Source organism: Vulpes vulpes, chromosome 7 (genome assembly GCF_048418805.1).
Source record: "Vulpes vulpes isolate BD-2025 chromosome 7, VulVul3, whole genome shotgun sequence".
NCBI lineage: Eukaryota > Metazoa > Chordata > Mammalia > Carnivora > Canidae > Vulpes > Vulpes vulpes.
The window spans coordinates 26,750,934-26,770,695 of record NC_132786.1 but is presented as its reverse complement, the minus strand read 5'-3'; the positions used below and the strand labels follow the sequence as shown (position 1 = coordinate 26,770,695).

Sequence of the window (19,762 nt, the reverse complement as noted above, 5' to 3'; positions counted from 1 at the left end):
CTAAATACTAGTTCTTTGTTGGAAATGTAGATTGTAAATATTTCCCCCAGTCTGTAGCATATCTTTCTGTTCTCTTAACAATGTCTTTTGCAGAGTAAAATGTTTTAATTTTGATGGAAGTCCAATTTGTCAATTTTTCCTTTTATGCTTCTGGTGTCATGTCAGAGAACTCTACCTAGTTTTAGATCCCAAAGATTTTCTCCTATATTTTTTTCCTAAAAGCTTTCTAGTTTAACATCTTACGTTTAAGTCTGTGATCCATTTTGAGTAAATTTTTTTGTATAAAGTGTCAGACTTAGGTTGAGATTCTTTGTGGGAGGGGAAGGGGCTACTGATGTTCAATTGCTGCAGCAGAATTTGTTGAAAAAGCTACTTATTCTTCATTGAATTATTTTTGTACTTTCATGAAAAGCCATTTGGGAATATCAGTTGGGTCTGTTTGAGGTTCACTATTCTGTGTGTCTGTGCCTCTGCTAGTAACACACAGTCTTGATTACTCTAGTTGTATAATAATTCTTGAAATAGGTAAAGTGATCCCCCCCATTTTATTCTTTTTCAAATTGTTTTAGCTATTCTAGTTCTTTTACCTCCTCATATAAATCTTAGAATAGTCTATATGTATAAAACAATTTTATTGACATTTTTGTAGGCATTGCATTAAATCTGTATATCAGTTGGAGGAGAATTTGTGTGTTGAGTCTTCCAATCCATGAATTTGTTTTCCAGTGTATGAATCCATTTACAGTTGATCCTTGCACACTGCAGGAGTCAGGGGGCACCGATCCCCTGCACAGTCAAAAATTTGAGTGTAACTTTTGGCTCGCCTCAAAACTTTACTAATAGCGTACTGTTGACTGGAAGTCTTAATAATGTAAATAGTTCACACATATTTTGTATATTATATGTATATATTCTGTGTTCTTACAATAAAGGAAGCTAGAGAAAAGAAAAGGTCATTAAGAAAAATCATAAGGAAGAGAAAATACATTTACAATACTGAACTGTAATTATTGGAAAAAATCTGTGTGTAAGTTGACCTGTGCACAGCTCAAACCTGTGTTGTTCAAGGATCAACTGTATTTAGATCTTTGAATTCTTTTACCAGCATTTTGTAATTTTCAGCATGCAGGTCATGCTTTGTTAGATTTATGCCCAAGTGTTTTTTGAGTGATTGTAAATGTTGTGTTTTTAATTTCAGTGTCCACATGTTCATTGGTAGTATGGCTTTTTGTATGATAGTACAATTAGGTTTTGTATTTTCTACATAGATAATCTTGGCATCTGCAAATATGGGCAGTTTTATTTCTTCATTTCCAATCTATATGCCTTTTGTTTCATTTCTTGACTATTAAACTAGCTAGAACTTTCATTACTAGATCTAATAAAAGTTGTGAAAGTGGATATTCTTGCTTTATTGCCAGTTCAGTGTTTTATCATTCAGTATAATTTTAGCTGTAGGTTTTTTGTAGATGCTCTTTATCAAGTCGAGGAAGTTCACTGTATTCTTTTTACTTTTTAAGATTTTATTTATTTATTTGAGAGAAAGAGCAAGCGAGAGTGCAAGAGCAGGGGGAGGGAGAAGCAGACTCCTTGCTGAGTGGGGAGGCAGACTTGATCCTAGGATACCAGGATCATGACTAGAGACCAGAGGAGAAGGCGGCTGCTTAACCGCTTAACCGACTGAGCCACTCAGGTGCCCCAAAGTTCCCTGTGTTCTTAGTTTCCTGAAAGGTTTTTTTGAGTTTATTTCCTGAGAGTTGTTTGTTCTTTTTTTTTTTTTTTAATCATGAATGAGTATTGAATTTTGTCAAGTGTTTTTTCTCATCAGTTGATAAGATCTTGTGATTTTCCTTCTATAGCCTGTTAATATGGTATATTACATTAGATTAAATACATGAGTTCAACTTGCCATCCTACGATTGGAATCCTGTTAGTTTTTAATTTTCAGAAATTGAATTGGAACATTACGTTTACCTCAGTCATAAAATACAAAATCTTAATTTTTAGCTGTTAATGTCAGCTTCTTATTTAAATGACTACAAATGTTTAAAATGCTATTGTTATTAATGGACATTTAATTGAACTAGTGATTTTGAGAATGAGTATATATCCTTTCTAAACCTTCTAATCAGGAGATTCAGTTGATAAATTATCCATTAAAAGGAGGTCTGCTTTAAAGAGTAATCAACCTTTATCCCATTTTTGCTGCTTTCATTGGAACAAAGTTGTAAATTACTGAGTTATCTAAGACCATCGGTTCTGGAAATAGGAGCAGCTTGGGTGAGGCAGCCTTCTTTGAGGTGCTAGGAGAATAACCTCAATTTTTTTTTTGTGGGCTTTTCGAGAACTGGAAAGCTTCACTTAATTATTTCATAAAATTAAACATGGGAAGGACTATTTCCTTTATTTTTAAAAAATATTTTGTTTATTTATTCATGAAACACACACACAGAGAAAGGCAGAGTTGTAGGTAGAGGGAGAAGCAGGCTCCAGGCAGGGAGCCTGATGTAGGACTCGATCCTGAGACCACGGATCACGCCCTGAGCCAGGGGCAGGTGCTCAACTGCTGAGCCACCCAGGCATCCTGGACTATTTCCTTTATTATTGATTGTATGATGAAGTCTACTTGTAGGTAATAGGTACAGGGATGATGACTTGGAAATAGTTTTTAAAATGTTAAATATATTAGAAACCAGTCTCTACATATTCCTCTCCTTACCACAGATGGCTTGATACATCTGCTATTCTTCTTTCTCAACACTCCTCACTGAAGAACTCTGTCCCTCACTTACTTAAACCTGGCAACATCTGTTAGCCATGTCAGCCACCAGATGTATTTTGGCAGCTTTCTGGGACTTAAAGTTTCTTTTCTGGGAAAATATTGTGAAGTGCAGTGGACATACAAAATCTAATGTTATCATCATCACAGCTATTTGGATTACAAACTCTCTACTTGAAGAGGAAAAATTATTCCACCGTCAAGATGAGTTCTAATAAACTGCCTATTATTATTATTCGATTTCTTCCAGGCATTTTTTATACCTCTATAAACTGTCATTTTCTGTGCATTTTAGATCTGTGCGAGTGAGTTTAGGTCAATTGAGGCTTTTCCATTTGTGATTCAATTTTCTATTCCTCTGCCTTTAGTTCTGCCAAGAAATAGTTCTTGGTGGATTTCATTTACTCTTTGGCCCTGGCTTAATGGCTTCTGCAGGGTCTCAATTGGTGTGTTTTCCATTTACACACCACCATCTACAGCAGCGTGAGGGATCAGCATTTGATTCCTCTGGAATTTGCTTCTTTATTATATAACTACTTTCATGCAGCTGAATATTACATACAACCATGAACTCACTAATATCCAGTGTGACTTTTTCCCCCCCAAATTTTTTCTGTTTTTCACACATCACCGAAAAGGATACATTTTCATTATTATACTTATTCCAAGTTTAGGACTTTGAAAGGAAAGAAGACCCACCAAATACTGGATATGAGCAGCTCAGAACCATTAGTTTGATCTAGGGGGAGGGGGAGGGAGAGGGGAGACTTGCCTCAAAATTTTGGAGGCTGTATTTTGGTTAATACTGAAGATTCTCTCTCTCTCCTCTCCCTTATGGTTTTGAATATCTTTGTTCTTTTTAAGAAGTTCCATTTAAGCTTTGTTTTTCATATATCTAATTTTTTCCTCCCCAATTAGATTGCATATTCCTTGAAGAAAAGATCTTTAAAAATTTATTCTGTATTCTCACAGCAAGGAGCATTATGCATATATTGTAGTTGCTCAACAAATGGGAACTTAAATGTTTTCCTGTAGCCTCTATGCTCCTGACGTACAAAATAGGCAGGATCCAGTCCTTGCTCTCAAAGGGCTTACTGTCTGTTAGGAAGATGTGAAGTACATAAAAATATATGACCTGAGACATGATAGCAACCAGGAGAAAGATGAGATCAAAGTGCTTGAAGACTAAGCAGAATAGAATATATAGCAGTAAAGAAGAGCTTCATGAAGAATCTGGTGCTTGAGGTAGGTAGGTTTCAAAGAAGGAGTAGGATTTGGAAAGGGGTTTATTACAAGTAAGGAATGAAAAAGAAAAGACTACCATTTTAGGTAAATTCCTGCATGAGCAAAGGTGTGGCACTGGGAAACTACCGAGTCCAGTTGACAAACAGCTTGTTTCCTACTTCCATGGCAGTAGAGAGAAGGCGGGGGATGTGTGCACACTCCCCCAGGTGAGGTGTGAGCTGATCCCCAACCCTCTATGACACCTCTGTTGGGTGGTTAACCAGCTGAACATGTGCATCTGTGGAGGTGGAAGGCTCACCACCTGTTGAGGTACCACCTGTCATCTGAGCATTCCTACCTTTGGGGCCTAGTAGGAAGACTGGCAGGTGGAAAGGGGTCTGAATGAGAGGGACTTAGGAGGTCCAGATGAAGAGTGTCCAGATATTTACTTTTTAAAATCGTGATTGAAGTTGTGAGTTTAGTAAAGCTGTAATGGCAGCTGTGCAGGGCGGTGGGAGTGGGAAGCTCTTTCATAGTGATAAGAACCTAAAGTAGAGGGATGTTTAAAGGAATAGAACAGAGAGGACACACACAAAAGGCTTTTATAGCATGGACAATGTTTTTGAAAATACTAAACTAACCTGTTCTTGTTCCCAGAAACCCCTAATTGTTCCTCATTGCCCTGCAGCTTTCTGTTCATTGCGACTGAGATCTTTATTATTTCTGGAGAGGGGTGGAAACTGCCTGGATGAAGCAGGCATGGCTGGGTTTCCGGGATCAAAACGAGAATTTAAGATGATGTGGTTTATGTATATAATGGAATATTACTCAGCCATTAGAAACGACAAATACCCATCATTTGCTTCGACGTGGATGGAACTGGAGGGTATTATGCTGAGTGAAATAAGTCAATCGGAGAAGGACAAACATTATATGGTCTCATTCATTTGGGGAATATAAAGAATAGTGAAAGGGAATAAAGGGGAAAGGAGAAAAAATGAGTGGGAAATACCAGAAAGGGAGACAGAACATGAGAGACTCCTAACTCTGAGAAACGAACTAGAGGTGGTGGAAGGGGAGGTGGGCGGGGGGGTGGGGGTGACGGGCACTGAGGGGGGCACTTGATGGGATGAGCACTGGGTGTTATTCTATATGTTGGCAAATTGGACACCAATAAAAAATAAATTTATAAAAAAAATCCATAGTGAGACCATCTGAAAGCAAGTGTTTTACATTTCCAAAAGCAGAGCTTTGTTGACAGAAGGAAGGAAGGAAACAACACAGTAACAAGAAAGGGTCTGTGCTCTCCTACAAGCCAAAGCTGACAGTCAAAGAATTCACAGTCAACCATAGCGTTGATGCAGGATGTGGCATCAGGACTGTTTTCTTGAGAATGGAGAAGAAAAACTCAGGCAGCAGGCAGGAAGTAGAGGAATTCTGGGAGGTTAGGCCCTTTCCCTCCTGTCCAGGAGCATGTGTATCCAGGGGGAAGGGGAGGCACAGGCGAGAGAGACTTTGGGGCACTACCTTCTGGGAGGGTCAGACAGTGCCTGGCACACAAACACTTGAATCTGACTGAAAAGAATTGCTGGGTTGCAGTGAGTATGCCAGGACAGGAGAGGACAGGCGGCCTGCTCCAGCAGACTTGGGGCACAAAAGCAAAGTTAAATTCAGTTGTCAAAAATAAAGTTCTTTTCTTCCAAAGAAGTCATAGTCGACACAAATTTTTACTTTGGCAACACTTGGAAGAGGTGAGGTGTTCAGGCCAACTGCCAAGGGGTGGATGAGGCTTTACCACCACTTCACACTTCAGAAATTGAGAGAATGGTCACTACTTGCCAGGGTTGTTTAGTTGGTGCACGGTGGGAGGATGGGAGCATGGAGGTGCCGCAGAATCCTAACTTCTGATTGAGAACGGGGGGACATCAGAAATCATCTAGGCCCCCCTAGAATTTCCCCAGAGGAGAGGTCTTAAACAGAGGGTGATCCACTCACAGCTGTGTACTGGGGAGGGCTGAGCCATGCTTTCTGGAGTTTATTCCTAGCCCCATCTATGCCTAATCAGCCTGGAAAAATTAATACCTATTCCATTTGACATCCATTCCCTTTATTAATTGTGTGTAGACCTGAGTGAACTTTCTGGCAGGCTGATTAAGTAATTATCTTACATTCATGTAGAAAGCTTGTGCTTTGGGGATGGAAGTTTTTTCATCTTTAAAATAGGGACAATAGATCTCTGATCCCTTAGTCGCATGTCATGAGGATTTAGAAAAATACCCTTGTTTGTCATATGTTTCCAGCTTCATGGAATTAGCCTAAGGTTTTTCATCTCGTTTAGGAGCTGTGGCAGCTCTACCGAGTAACCACTGGTTTGGGTTCTTTGAACCCAGAGAACAGCTAAAGTTCTAGGCTGGAGCTTAAGCCCCGCTGGCCTCGGTGCTTGAAGTGCGTGGCTGTGAAGGGTGGTGGGGATCAGGGCTGAGGCCTCCCAGGGCCAGACTGGACACGGTGGCTTCACGGAGGAGGCCGCACTGCGGGGTGGTGTTTGTGTTGAACAAAACTGCTCCTCACCCTAATTTTGTATGACTCTTACTTTCCCTGACCCCTTTCTCAAAATATCTTTGAGGTGACATGTAAAGTCTTGGAAGCTTTGTGGACAGTTGCATTTTCCTGTGTCATTGTTGTTTCCACAATTTTCTGGAAGGAATTTAGCATCTGAATTATAGTAAATTTTATATATTTCCATTATAAGTGTAGAGACTGAACAAATAAATGCAAAGTCTAGGGTGCCTGGGTAGCTCAGTCGGTGAAACATCTGCCTTTGGCACAGGTCATGATCCCGGGTCCTGGGATAGAGTCCCGTGTTGGGCTCCCTCCTCAGTGAAGAGCTTCTTCCTTTCTCTCTGCTCCTCCTCCGGCTTGTGTTCTCTCTCTTTCTTTCAAATAAATAAATAAAATCTTTTTTAAAATGCAAAGTCTATGTTAATGAAAGAGCTGCAGATGTCATGAAATGATACATATATATTTGGGGGTTCAGTGAATAAGGCACCACTTTCCCTTACCACCTTTTATTCACTCCTATTCTTGATACTTAGAGTCTATAATGGGGAAGGGGGTTTGCGGTGATGGTCACTTTTCATCAGAGCCCAAATCCTAAAAAATAAAGCAGAGGGAAACAAGGTCCCCTTTTGAGATTCAGCTCCCACCCACTTCCTGCCTGTCTTGAGCTGAGACTCAGTCTCCTCACTTGCGAAGATGGTGTGGGCTCTCCCCTGTCCCACACCTTTCCAGCTATCTCTTGCCTTCTCACTCTTCTCCCCCGCCACTACTGAGCTTCTTGAAAAAGTTCTCTATATTCAGGATCTCAATTTCCTTCCTCCTCATCTGTCACTGGTACCCTCCTCCTTTGTCATTTGTACCCATGAGTCTACTGAATAGGTTCTCTGCAGGGTTACCAGTGGACTCCGCGTGATTCAGCATTTTTTTTAGTACTCAGTTTACCTGATTTCTCAGCAACATCTGACATTGTTGATTTTGTGTCTTTCTTCTTGAAAGTATGTCATTAAAATTTTGACACACATTTTGTTAAGAGTAGGGCCACCCCATGTACCCCCCACCAAGTTTAAGAAAGGAAATCTAAGCAACGTTAACACTTATTTTGAGCTTCTGAAAGTTCTGTACCCCTCTTCAGTCACATTCAGCTTCTCTGCTCCTACAAGGTAACTACTCTTCTGACTCTGATGTTTGTAGGGTCTTAGGGTCTCAATATACGTATCTTCCTCATCTGAGTTCTGTCAGTATCCTCCAGCCAATGACCATCAGAAATGCAGTATTTGGCTGTGCTGGGTCTATTACTTGTTGCAGCAAGTGGGAACACACACTTTGGAGAATTGTTGGTGTGGGAAGCGGTTCTCAGTAAAAGAGTGGTAGAGAGAACCTGTTCTACGAATTTGGGTTTTAGTTGAATGATTTGCAAGAGGGTCTGAGGAAGTAGAGATTTTCTCTAAGTAGATGCTGTCAAAGAGCAGAGGTTATTCTCTGATTAGGTATCTCAATAAATCTTCTCTATGGAGACACTAAAGATAACATGACTGGCAAAGAAGTAGCTGTCAGTCATTTTGGCCAAGAAAGGGATGTTAGAGATTCTGTGGGTGACACAGTGACTTTGTTTTTTGTCTGCAATTGGACTAAATGATGAAGTGGACTTATTTCATTTCTTTTATCATGGTCTCACAGTAACCTTGTCTGAGTCTGCTGTTCCTTGAGATGGTTTATGTTTAGTAGGAGAATCCGTGGCCTTGCCAGGAGTCTTGGGGCAGCTTCTGAACATCAGAGGATTGCCATCCTTTTTTTTCTTTCTCATTTCTGAACAAGTTGAGAAACTGTAATCAGGCAGATGGAAACCAAAGTATCAGCTTGGTGGTAAGGTTAGTTTAGAGAACATGTGGTGAAAATGGCTTTCCTGATGTTGGACCAAGGATAGCGGACTCCCCCACTCAGTCACGAGTAGCACTGGCGATGCTCAGGCCTACCGCCCCGGGCCTTTGTCTCGAGGTCATGACGGTATAGAGTTGGAGGCTGTTGGAGGTTCTGCAGACTCAGCACCAGATGTGCCTCTTGCTCTGTACTTTTCCTAAGCTGTCTCATTCACTCTTAGGGTTCAGTGATCATATTTTGTTGATGACACCAGTCTAGTATCTCCAGGTTAGACTTCCTCTCTAATAGGCTTCTACCCCATCTCTAGGTGGATGTTTTAGAGCATTGCAACTTAACATGACCCAAATTCATAATCTCTTCCCTAGATTCTATGTCCTGATCCCCACAGCCTGACCCTACAGCTTCACCCCACACTCCAGCCACCCTGATCTGCTTGCATGGTCTGTATCCACCATATTGCCTTACGCCTCTGAGCTCTGCCATTTGGTTATTTCTGCCAGAAATGCTCTTTCATTCTTTGTCTGCCTTGCTACCCTCTTCCTTCAAGGCCTACCTCGGGTGTCATCACCTACAGAAGGCCTTTTTGGAACCGTCTAGGTTGGGTTGAGTGCTCCTGCTCTATGTTCATCTCTTCTTACCTTTAGCTCCTCTATTATAGCAATTAGCTCATTGACTTATCTGTTCATGTGTATGTCTCCTTCACTATACCTTAAACTCCTTGAGGCCAGGAGCTCTACCGTGTTCATCTTTATATCTTGAGATACATCTATATTTGTGTATCTGTGCTTTTATCTTATGTCTATGCATCTATAGATGAGTGGGTAAGATAGCTACCTATCTGTATTGATAGAGCTAGATGTCTAATACCTTGAACTAGACTTAGCACTTAATGAGTGTTCGGTAAATGTTTGTTAAGCTACTTGTGCCATCTAAGGACTTTGTTAACATTTTATCTAGTCCTAGAATGACCAGAGCTTTGGTAATTGTAGTATTAAAAATAGTAAGCCAAGTATTTTTTAATCTGGTTATATTTTACTTTACTCGGGATATATTTCAGAAAAGTAGTATTTAGATTGAAGTTGTAAAGTACACAACATTTTCCTATAAATTACATGATATTTTCAGCAGTGGTTTACTTTAATTTCCGATTGGCTGTCATAGGTTAGAACTCCTAATAGGTAATGATGTTAAGTAACATCATTATCGGTCAAGAAAGCATTTTTCATTTTATTTATAATTTTTATCTGTAAATCATAAATTTATCTATAATTTTGAAGTTGAAGGCCTTTGCAAAATGGCTCTCCTGCCCTCCTATGAAGGAAATGCAGGTGTCTGGCATGGAAACCAGGGCCCCTGCCCCGCAGTCCCGTGTCCTTTCCCTAGGGCCCTGCATGCTGAGTGGCCTCTGCTGGCTGCCCCTCCTCTCTCTGGGGGAATGGGAGGCTGAATGTGGTCACAGGCAGAGCTCTGCAGGGGAGGCCCTGGAACACACCTGGTGCCGGGGAGAGATGGGCACGGTGTGGAGGGGGCAGTGCTGAGGGGGCAGATGGGGCTGCAAGGGAGAGACAGGTGCCAGTGACCTGAGAACAGACTTGATTGAATTCCAATTCCTATGTAAGCCAGGATCTGGTTTTCCGATTATCACCTCCTAATTTGGTTTTCTCAAGCAGTCTTCCTTTGAAACATCTGCAAGTTCTTCGCACCAGTCAAAATGAAGATGAAAGCAGTCAGGATACCACCCACTGTGAGGATTTTCCTTTGTATTCCACAAAGCAGTTTCACATCTGTTTAACGAAAATTGACATTACTTTTCATCACCTTTGCAATGAGGAAGATCGTGCGCCCTGGAGGAAGAGTTTGGCCTTCCCAAATACATTGGGCAAAGAACACAAAGTTTCCATACTGAGGGGCATGCTTGCTTTTCGGCTTTGGGTGTGACACTGAAGGCAGTGTCTGTTCTGCACTCTGTCAGTTTCCTTGGTCACTTCTCAGAGCCGGCGTGGCCTGGGCAGGTGTCCCCCGTGGAGACGGTCTCCTTGTTTTCTCTTCAGCTTCTTTGGTCCTATTCTTAGACCGAGGCTGTAGAATGTGTAACAGAGGTGGCCTTCATTTTGTTGTGTTTGTGCTTACGCCGGTTGTATGACTAGGCCTGCAAGTGGGAAACCAGCCTCAGCCAGGCACTGGCCCGCAGCAGGGTTCACCCACGGTAGCTGCAGAAAGTCCTTAAAGATCTTATCTCATTATAGGCTTTTAATGGCAAGAAAGCAAGGTTCATTAAAAGCTGAACCCTTCTTTAGTCTGTCTACTCCACAGAATAATTGCATTTATATCAATCTTGAGACCCATTAGCTTCGTGCCAGGAAAAAATTCCAACTCTTCTTTCTAGATAGAAGAATCTATATAAAAAATAAATTAATAAACAATGCTAGTGACAGAGCCCATTGCATTTCTTTTCACCTTGCCCTTGGGCATATGAAAAAGGTTTGAACACTAAGGAACACAATCAGACCAAAATAATTTTAGCAAAGTATTAGACAATAAAATGGTGAATATTTTGAGTTCTCAATTTTTCCTTTTTTTAAAATTTTTTTTCCTTTTTAAAATTAAGACAGTATGCATCCTTAGTAGTGGACTTGGAGTGGGAGTGGAAAAACTGCAATCAGAGGCAGTAGGTGGCTCAGTTGGTCAAGCATCTGTCTCATGAGTTCAAGCCCCATATTAGGCTCCATGCCCAGCCTATTTAAAAATAAAAGAACAACCTTAATTAGATCTGCTTTCTATTTTATATCCACAATCATTTAGGGATTCTCTCCAGTGTCCCCATTTCTACACAATAAATATACCTTGAAAAGTTCATCTGAGAGTTCTCTGGTCCTTCAACTGGAGCAGTCTTTCCCTGCTCTGAACTACGGCAGCATTTTGTTTCTATCATTAATGATTGATCACAGTCCCCCATATCTCAGTTATTTTTTTATACCTGCCCCTCCCAGAGGACCTTTACCCTTGTGAGGACAGTTGACCATGCTCTTTATCCCCTACTGTAGTCGACATGGTCTCTTTTACACAGTAAATATTCTGCACATACTTGATGAGTGGGTAGATAAAAGTCATGTTAACTGGAACATCACTGCAGAATTTCAGAAAAAATATTTTCTGTGTTCATGTCATTATGGAGTGTAAGCTTCTTACGATGAGCCCAGGCTCATCTTGTGCAGTTGCCCACTGCATTGCAGGTGGCTGTAGCTGGGAGTGAATGTGTGTTTTGTTCCTTTGACATTATGTGGTGCCATCGTAGAAATTGTAGCAATTGGTGCAGATTCACGTAAGTAATCAAAAGGATAATATTCCAATTTATCTTTCAGGAAGAGGCATTTTCTGCCTGTCTTGGGCAGCTTTGAACTGAGAGCTGTTATGTATAAGAATAATGATGTATAGTCAAAAGAAGGAATCTGGGAACTCTTCTCACAGGAGAGACTTGAAGCCCTATTTTGGGAAGCAGCTTTTTTTGTTGTTTGAAGTTTTCCTTTGAACCCAAGGAATAGCAAGTGAAATCAGAACACTAGTATAATGTCTCATACCATTTGGAGCACCTGGAAAATTGCATTTTGGAAGTATCCTAGGAATTTTTGAGATTTCTCCAAAGCAGTACCTGCCATCCTTTTAATAGTGACTTGGCAGGTGTGACAGCTAGGTTGTGCCCAGGGTCCATATGATCAGGCTTTTGGTCAGAAAAGTTTGCTTATGGTTTGTAGTCTCACGTGCACAGCCCTGAAATATTGTCCTAAAGCTCAAACATTGTTGAAGAAGCTCAAGAAAACCAGCCATGTTCCCATCCACTGTGCCGGGAATTGAGCTAAGCCTTTCACTACGATTGCCGTTTGGAACTCCTCCAGCAACTTGGTGAGAACTGTACCGCTTGGTGTAAATGGCAGTTTGGGGAGAACTCTTCAGATTCATCACAAATTTCTTTTTCTTTTTTCTTTTTTTTTAAACTGGGCTTTTGGAGGATGATAGGAATGTGAGAGAGTTACTTTGAAATTTTGGGAGTGTCGTTCCGAGACAAGAGACATGGAGTCTGGAGGTCGTAGTTCTAACTGCTTTCCACCAATGCTGTAACTTTGCATGAACATCAGCTACTTCTCCTGATTCATTTTTGTGGTCAGGGAGACGATGTCAGTGTCAGGCTTGTACCTAGCAGGGTTTGGCCTTATTTTGGCTCACACTGCTTGCATGTGAACTTTGTGCCAGGCACGATGCTGAGCACTAGACGTGCATGATCTCGTTTGCTCTCAGAAGGACCTGAGGCCCTCTCTGTGCTCCTGTATTTGGGAAACAAAGGCTGAGAGAAGCCAAAGAACTGCAAGATTCAGGTAGTCCTCACCCTAGAACCTGTCCTCTCAACCACTGAGCTGTACTGATAGGATGGAAGGGGCTAGGAGATAGTGCTTCAGAGAGTCAAAACTAATATAAATGTAAAGTCTTATCAAGGCACAGTACTGGGCAGAGCAGGCGCTTGTCTGTGCAGACAGTTAGGAGAAGGCCTCCCCTCTCCCTGTCATTGTGCAGGCTGAGCCATGTCCACACATCCAAAACTGAGCTTGTCTTTCTGCTCATCTTCTGTTATATGTGTTGTTTTTTTCAATGGTGGCCACAACCTGTGAGTCGCACCAGCTAAACCCTAGGCCTCATTCTTGATGGAACTTTCTTTCTCCCCCTCATCTGATTGGTGTCCAAGTCCTGGAGGTGGTACCCAAGAAAAGTTTCTTGAATCCACCCTCCCCCTTGTATTTAGTGGTGCTGCTTCCACGTCCCTTGGTTGGAACACCCTGGTAGTGGGGTGGCTTCTTGCCTGGCCCCTCCAGTGCTGCTCTTTGTCTCTCCAGCCCGTCTCAGCACTGCCCATTTGCTAGAATTCAGTTCTGATCATGTGACTCTTATATCTAAAAACTTAAATGGCTGGCTAACTATCACCTATAGAATGAAGTTTAAATTCCTATCATGATGTGAGTGCTGGTTGTCATTTGTGCAGGCTGTGATTATGAAATACTGTAGGCTGGTGGATTAACTAACAAATGTTGATTCACACCATTCTGAAAGCCAGAAGTGCGAGATCAAGGTGTTAGCATGGTCAGGTTCTAGGGGGGCTCTCTTCCACACAGGGCTCTTTGCTGCTATAAAACCTGTGCCTGCTCCTCTCTTGCCTCCTTACAGCCCAGCCCTGTGCATCATGCATTCCTCAGCCTTTCTGCTCTTCCCCGTTACCATGAACACTTGTCTGTGTGGTGAGCTATAGAGAAGCCCTATAGCACAGTGATGAAGAGCACAGACAACAGAGGCATACCACCGGGAGTAGGAGCCCAGTTCTGCTCTTTCCTTGCTAGATGACTTGGGCAGGTGACTAATCTCTGCCTCAACATCTTTATCTGCAAAATGGGTATGATATTAATAGAACCTGCATCATAGGAGACATCAGAGAAGTTGGGGGAAGATGTAGATAGAATGGGGTTGTAGATAGAAAGGCCAAAGTTTACGGAAAGAGCATGGAATATTTTAGAGTGATACAGAAAACATGTTAGTGGAATGTTACATAGTATTAGCCGATAAGAAGCACTAGGATGAAGTACTCTGTGCCGTCTATCTTATGTATAAACAGGACATGTCTGTTGTGGGTAAATTTCATAATGGGAGCAATGTCCTGAAATATTTTTAGGTAATACCTAAATAATCAGTTAATCTCCCGGCACAGAGAGTTTGACGACAAGATAGGCTTGGCACCAGGTATGGGGAGTGGGTGCTGAAGAAGGCATAGGGAATGGCTAGAACAGGTGCTCATAGGCGCCATGGGGAGCAGTCTTAAGACACTACCTGCAATCAGCACAAGGTTTTATTTTCCTGAAAAATAATAATGCATCTTGCATTTATGTAATATCGGACATCCTCCTGTTAATGTTTTCTATATTATTGGTTCTACTTCCAGATGGAGATAGATGGCACAAAGAGAGAAGGCTTTGTTGATCCAGCCTCGTGAAGTTTCTAAAATAATTCTGCACAATCCGTGCTTTCTCCAGTCCCATTACATAATAACCACTTTCTAAAAGAAAGCCCCTCATTTGTGTGCCACTGTCTTCCTTGTAGGTGGGGAAGTAAGAGAACTGAAGGCTGGTAGGCCATTTATTTCACCTGCAGTTGTCTTCTTACCCCAGATTGCCAGTGGAGTGTGAGATGACAGCTGAGAGTGGCCATGGGCACCCTTTCAGTGCAGGGGAGTCCAGCGGTTGCTTCTCCCTGCGTGTGATGGGCCGGAGCCTGGTGGCACCTGTGCCCTCCTCCCAGTAGGCGGGTAGCAGACCAGACTACTGCATCGTGTGGTGCCGCCTGGGGCCCAGGGTCGGGGAGCAGGGGACTGGCTGACACCCGGGGGCAGGCAGCACACACGGTCAAGAGAAGACTGCAGATGGCAGACAGGGCAGGCTTTGGCCAGTGCCTGGGTCATCGCCCCGTACAACCGAGCGGGGAACCTTACCAAGGCAGAGCCCAAGATGCAGAGAGGAGACGATGCTATGTGTGTGCCCCCAGCTCTTCCCTTCAGGACCCAGGGCCATTTTGCATTTTGAGAGACAGGTAGGTACCTATGGACTGCTTCTCTTCAGAGGCCTGTTCCGTCCCAGTTCTGGGGCTTTCTGTGCTGTGTGTGTTCTCAGCTTCCCACTCATTCTCCGTGGCCCTGCTGGTGGGCATTGCCTCCTCTCACTGCTTCTGTCTCATTCTGCACGTCTCATAGCTTGTCTGTGCCTGATGGAAGAAGGTGCCTATGGTGGGTGCTGTTCGGGGGCGTGGAGGCATGCTCACTGCATGGGAGAGTCACTAGCCTCCCCGAATCCCAGGTTCCTTGTCTCAGAGGAGGGATTGATGACTTTCCTGGGCTTTAGGTGAGACAGCAGATGATGCATGAGGCCTAGGGAGTCTCTAGGGGTGCTCAGTGGCACCCCTGCCCTCCTAGGCTGTCTGAGCAGACATCAGCTCTCTGCCAGCACTTTTATCTTGCTCTGAGAGCTCTGTGCCTAGAAATGCTTTAAAGCCATTGGGTGATATATGGTAGAGGCATTTGGTAAACGTTTTTTAAATATTTTATTTATTTATGTACTTATTTATTTGAGAGAGAAAGCAAGTGAGTGAGGGGAGGAGCAGAAGAGGGAGGAAGGGAGTCTTAAGTAGGCTCCACCCTCAGTGTGGAGCTTCACACAGGGCTCGATACCGTGACCCGTGACCTGAGCCCAGTCCAAGGCTTGGGCATTTAACCGACTACACCACCCAGGTGCCCCAGTAAGCCTTATTTCTTGTCCTCCTCTTCCTCCTGTCTGTGTATACGGTGTGTGCATCATGTCATCAGGAAGGAAAGAACCAATTTCCCTCTCTGTGCTGCCCTCACTATAACTAAACAGGGATCCATCTCACCCCAGAACCACGTGAGCCTTCATGGCAGAATGTGATGCGAGTCATGCTGCTGACCTCACCTTGGAGCTGGTGGGGACTGCTCAGCAGCCCTGCCTGGCACCTGTGCAGGGCCCTGAGCTTATCATTTAGGTAAAAGATGCTTGGCTGTGAGCATTGGTCACTTTTAATCTGTACCCTCCTTGTTAATTTCTCTGGAAGCTGTGCTGGGTGGCCTTGGGAATGTGGTTCCCCCAAGGGGTGCCCTTCTCTGAGTCTCTGCCAATGCCAGAGCTGACTTTGGCCTCCACATGACACATGGTACATGGCCACGGCATGGGCATCTCCTTTCACCATGCTTTGGAGGAAAAAAGTGAGAAATCAGTGTTTAGCAGGAAAGAATCCCATAGTGATGCCAGCCAGCATCTTAACCATCTGAGAGATGTTCTCTTTTTCTCCTTTCAAGGAAGAACATCTCTCAGTTGATTAAAAATTCTACTTGCTAGAGTGCTTTTTAGTTGAGCTGTCTTCAACCTGAAATGTGGCTTTAAGTTCCTGGCATCTGCTTAGAAGCACTGGAGTGTTGCAGACATATTCTTTTCCAGCCCCAGCTGTGGGGCCAGGGCAAGGCCCACACTGGGCATAGCCAAACCGGCATTATTTCTAGGGATAGTATGAGTTTATGTAGCTGGTGAGGGATATGGAAATGCAAACCACAGCTAAATGGGGAGACAAAAATTTATATAAAGAGAAACGGTGCTTCATGCCACATCTGAGAGGCTGGACAAGCTCATAAATAGGAAGGTTCATTAAGAGTTCAGAAGCAAGAAAAATTGGACCTGATGGGTGCAAAATGAGGAACAGGTCTCAGCAAGCAGTCCAGGATTATTAAGGGTGATGAGCAGGATAGCCCAGTGGGTAAGAGCAGAGTTTTAGCATCAAACCAAGCTGGATTTGAAAGTGGGCTTGGCCACTTGCCAGCTCTGCACCTTGGGCAAATTACATCATTGCTGTAAGCCTCAGTTTCCTTATCTTTCATGGGGGATCATAAAAGTTAGCTCATAAGATTGTTAGAAGGATTAAATGAGATAATGTTTATAAAGTGCTTGGTGTGATGTCTGGCCCAAAGTAAATGCTCAGTAAGTGGTTGTAATTACGAGCAATGAGGGGTGTTGGAAGCCTGGTTTCACAGGGTTCTCATTTTTGGGTGCAGGGCGGCTCTGGCAGCCACAGAGAGCCCTGTGGGAGTGAGTGGGAGACAGAGGCAAGGCAGGTCTGTCTGCAGGGTTTTGGCAGCTGACTCAGCCCTGCATCTATGCTGGAAACCCCTTTCTGTTGGGGAAAGCTTCTTTCTTGGGCTTATTCTGAATCCCTTGAGTAATGCCTTCTTGTGCCAGGGCCCTTCTCTCCTTTCACCCTGTGGCTCCACAGCTGCCACCTGTGCCAGCAGACCCCTAGGACCCTTCTTAAAAAAAGGCTGGAGGTGGCAAGGTGGGGTGAGGATGGGGGCAGAAGAGTAAATCTGTGCATATTCAGGGAGCCTGTCTCTATCAACGCTTCTCTTTGAAGTTTTGCCAGCAAATTAAAAACAAAATCAAAATGAGAGAATAGCAAAAAGAGTTCAGACCTGTTTGCTGACATTTTGGCATGTGCAGGCGTTCCTTCATTTTCTGACTAGCAGACCCCAATTGCTTTTACCACATTTCTTTTTTCCTGTGTCAAAGTAAGGAAAAAGGAATCAGAATGATTCTTTCAGGAGACCAGTGTGGAGTTGAGGAGATGGCAGGGTACTCTCAATGAAGACATTCTCCACTGATGGGTGATCAGCCCCACTCCTTTGGGACACTCTGTGCTGATCCCTGGGAAACATGCTGTCAGAGCCCGGCTCTAGGGAGGACCTCACAGAACAGACCCTCAAGGACCATTGTCAAGGCCAAGTCGAAGTCCTTTAGGAAGGGAGGGGGTGTGCTCCTGGCAGTGGCCTGGGCATGTGGCCTGGCAGCAGGTGTCAGTGGGGTCCAGACACAGGAAAGTCACTCTGAGGAGGGCCCAGCAAGGCAGGCACCATGGGCTATGAAATTCAATGTTGACTGGGGGTCATGAAAACAAGTGCAGTCAGGAGGTCAGTAACCCCCCAAAGCAAGGTCTCTAGGGGTGTCAGGAAGGTTCAGCAGGGTGAGAAAACAAAAATATGTTATATTTCATTATTTTAAGAGTACCTTTTTGTGAACACATAACAATACTGCCAAACTCATATGTGACTTACAAACAAGTAAATCAACATACTTCTATATTGTCTTATATGTCAAAAGTTGCTTATCACCTGGAATGTGCTGTCATGTCTGATGGGTTTGGAGATGGATGATCATGAGTGCCAAAGTCAGAGGAAGTAAGCACCAAGACTGCTGGCATGACGGAAGTCGCAGCCTGCGTGGAGCCCTCTCTGCAGGGACAGAGCCTCAGGCCCAGTCCAGGAGTCTGGTATCAGGGCTGGACAAGGTCAGGGAGGGATGCCTCAGACTCATCATGGCCAGCTCGGCTGGCACTCTGGGTGTCTGGTTGTTGACTTCCCTAGGAAGCCCCATCCCCATCTGAGAATCTCAGATTCGGCTGCAGCGCCTCTTCATTCATTGTCAGGCAGCAATACTGATCTGCTTCTCTCCTGGCTTCTACTATTCATTTGCTCTCAAGAACATACCTGGGGATAAAGCATTTGGCACTAGAATAGATGCTGACTAAATACTCGCAGGAAAAAGAAACCCGCGTTCCAGAAAGCTGTGTGACACCTGGGAAGCCCAGCTCTAATGCTTCCAAGTGGATGTGGTTTAGGGAGATTATGCGCTCTTAGGCTAATTTTCAGGCCATTTTAACTTCTTTGCAAGTACCTCAGCCCTAAACTAGTTGTGCATAACAGGCAGATGATTGGACTCAACAAAGCAGTTGCAGGACTTGGTTGTGTATACTCATTTCCTTTAAGAGAAGGCAGATGGAAAAAACTTAGGAAAGTCTGTAAGTAGCATGTACTGGGAGCAGGCACTGCGAGCTCTACGGTTTTTCAGCTCTTATAATGGCTTTTATCTATTCTCTGTTGAGTTTTACAGAATGGTGCTCCACTTCTGCTGTATGTTATTGGTCATTCATATCAAATTCCCAGTACAAAATGGGAGGCAAGCACACAACAGAATAAACCCAGAGGGAGGAGCAGCCGGGTGGCTTAGTCCCTTAAGTGTCTGCCTTCAGCTCAGGTTATGATCCCAGGATCTCGGGATTGAGCCCCACATAGTGCTTCCTGCTTGATGGGAGTTTACTTCTCCTTCTCCACTGCTAATGTCTCTCTCTCTCATGCTCTCTCTCGCTCAAATAAATGAATAAAATCTTCAAAAAAACCAACAACAACCCAGAGGGAGACCATGTTATGTGTCACATTGGAAGCTGGTTACCATACCCCGCATAGATGAGTTAGTCCAAGATTGAAAGAATTATAAATGAAACCAGCCATGTGTTTGAGTAAAGTTTATGGTGTTACATACATTTATATTACATATACATTCTCGAGAGCATTTGGAAGCTCCTTGAACAAAAGTCCTTGCATGATGCCTTTTCCACACACATCCAATGATGATATATTTATTCAAGAGATATAACCTCAGTTTATGTTCTATTAGTACAGCTAATCCTTTGACTGAGGTTAACTTGTGCTATTGCCATCAAAGAGCTGATTGTATGAGCCAGAGTGGAATAGACTCGTACAGCAGCCTTGGGGCTTTGGTCTACCACTTCCTGGCCCAGTAGACACTGCTTGTTTCTTTCCCCCATCAACCCTCTTGGCTGTCCCTGCACACGGGGTGGAGGTGTCTTATAAAATTTATTGCCACTCTTTGAATGGTTTCC

At 43.5% G+C, this 19,762-nt stretch overlaps 1 protein-coding gene across 40 annotated transcripts in view; it reads left to right on the top strand.

Annotated features, from left to right (window-relative positions):
* The window catches only part of CSGALNACT1 (chondroitin sulfate N-acetylgalactosaminyltransferase 1), a 323,911-nt gene that overhangs the window by 213,346 nt on the left and 90,803 nt on the right, over nt 1–19,762 (top strand). Inside the window, exon 3 of one of the 40 annotated variants that reach the window (XM_072763354.1) lies at nt 14,644–15,061. The exons of 38 other annotated variants lie outside the window; for them this stretch is intronic. The gene's annotated coding sequence lies outside the window, so the exon portion shown is untranslated. Of the gene's footprint in view, nt 1–14,415; nt 15,062–19,762 lie in introns of those variants that run through there. One more of the 40 variants, XM_025993712.2, reaches the window with a different exon arrangement.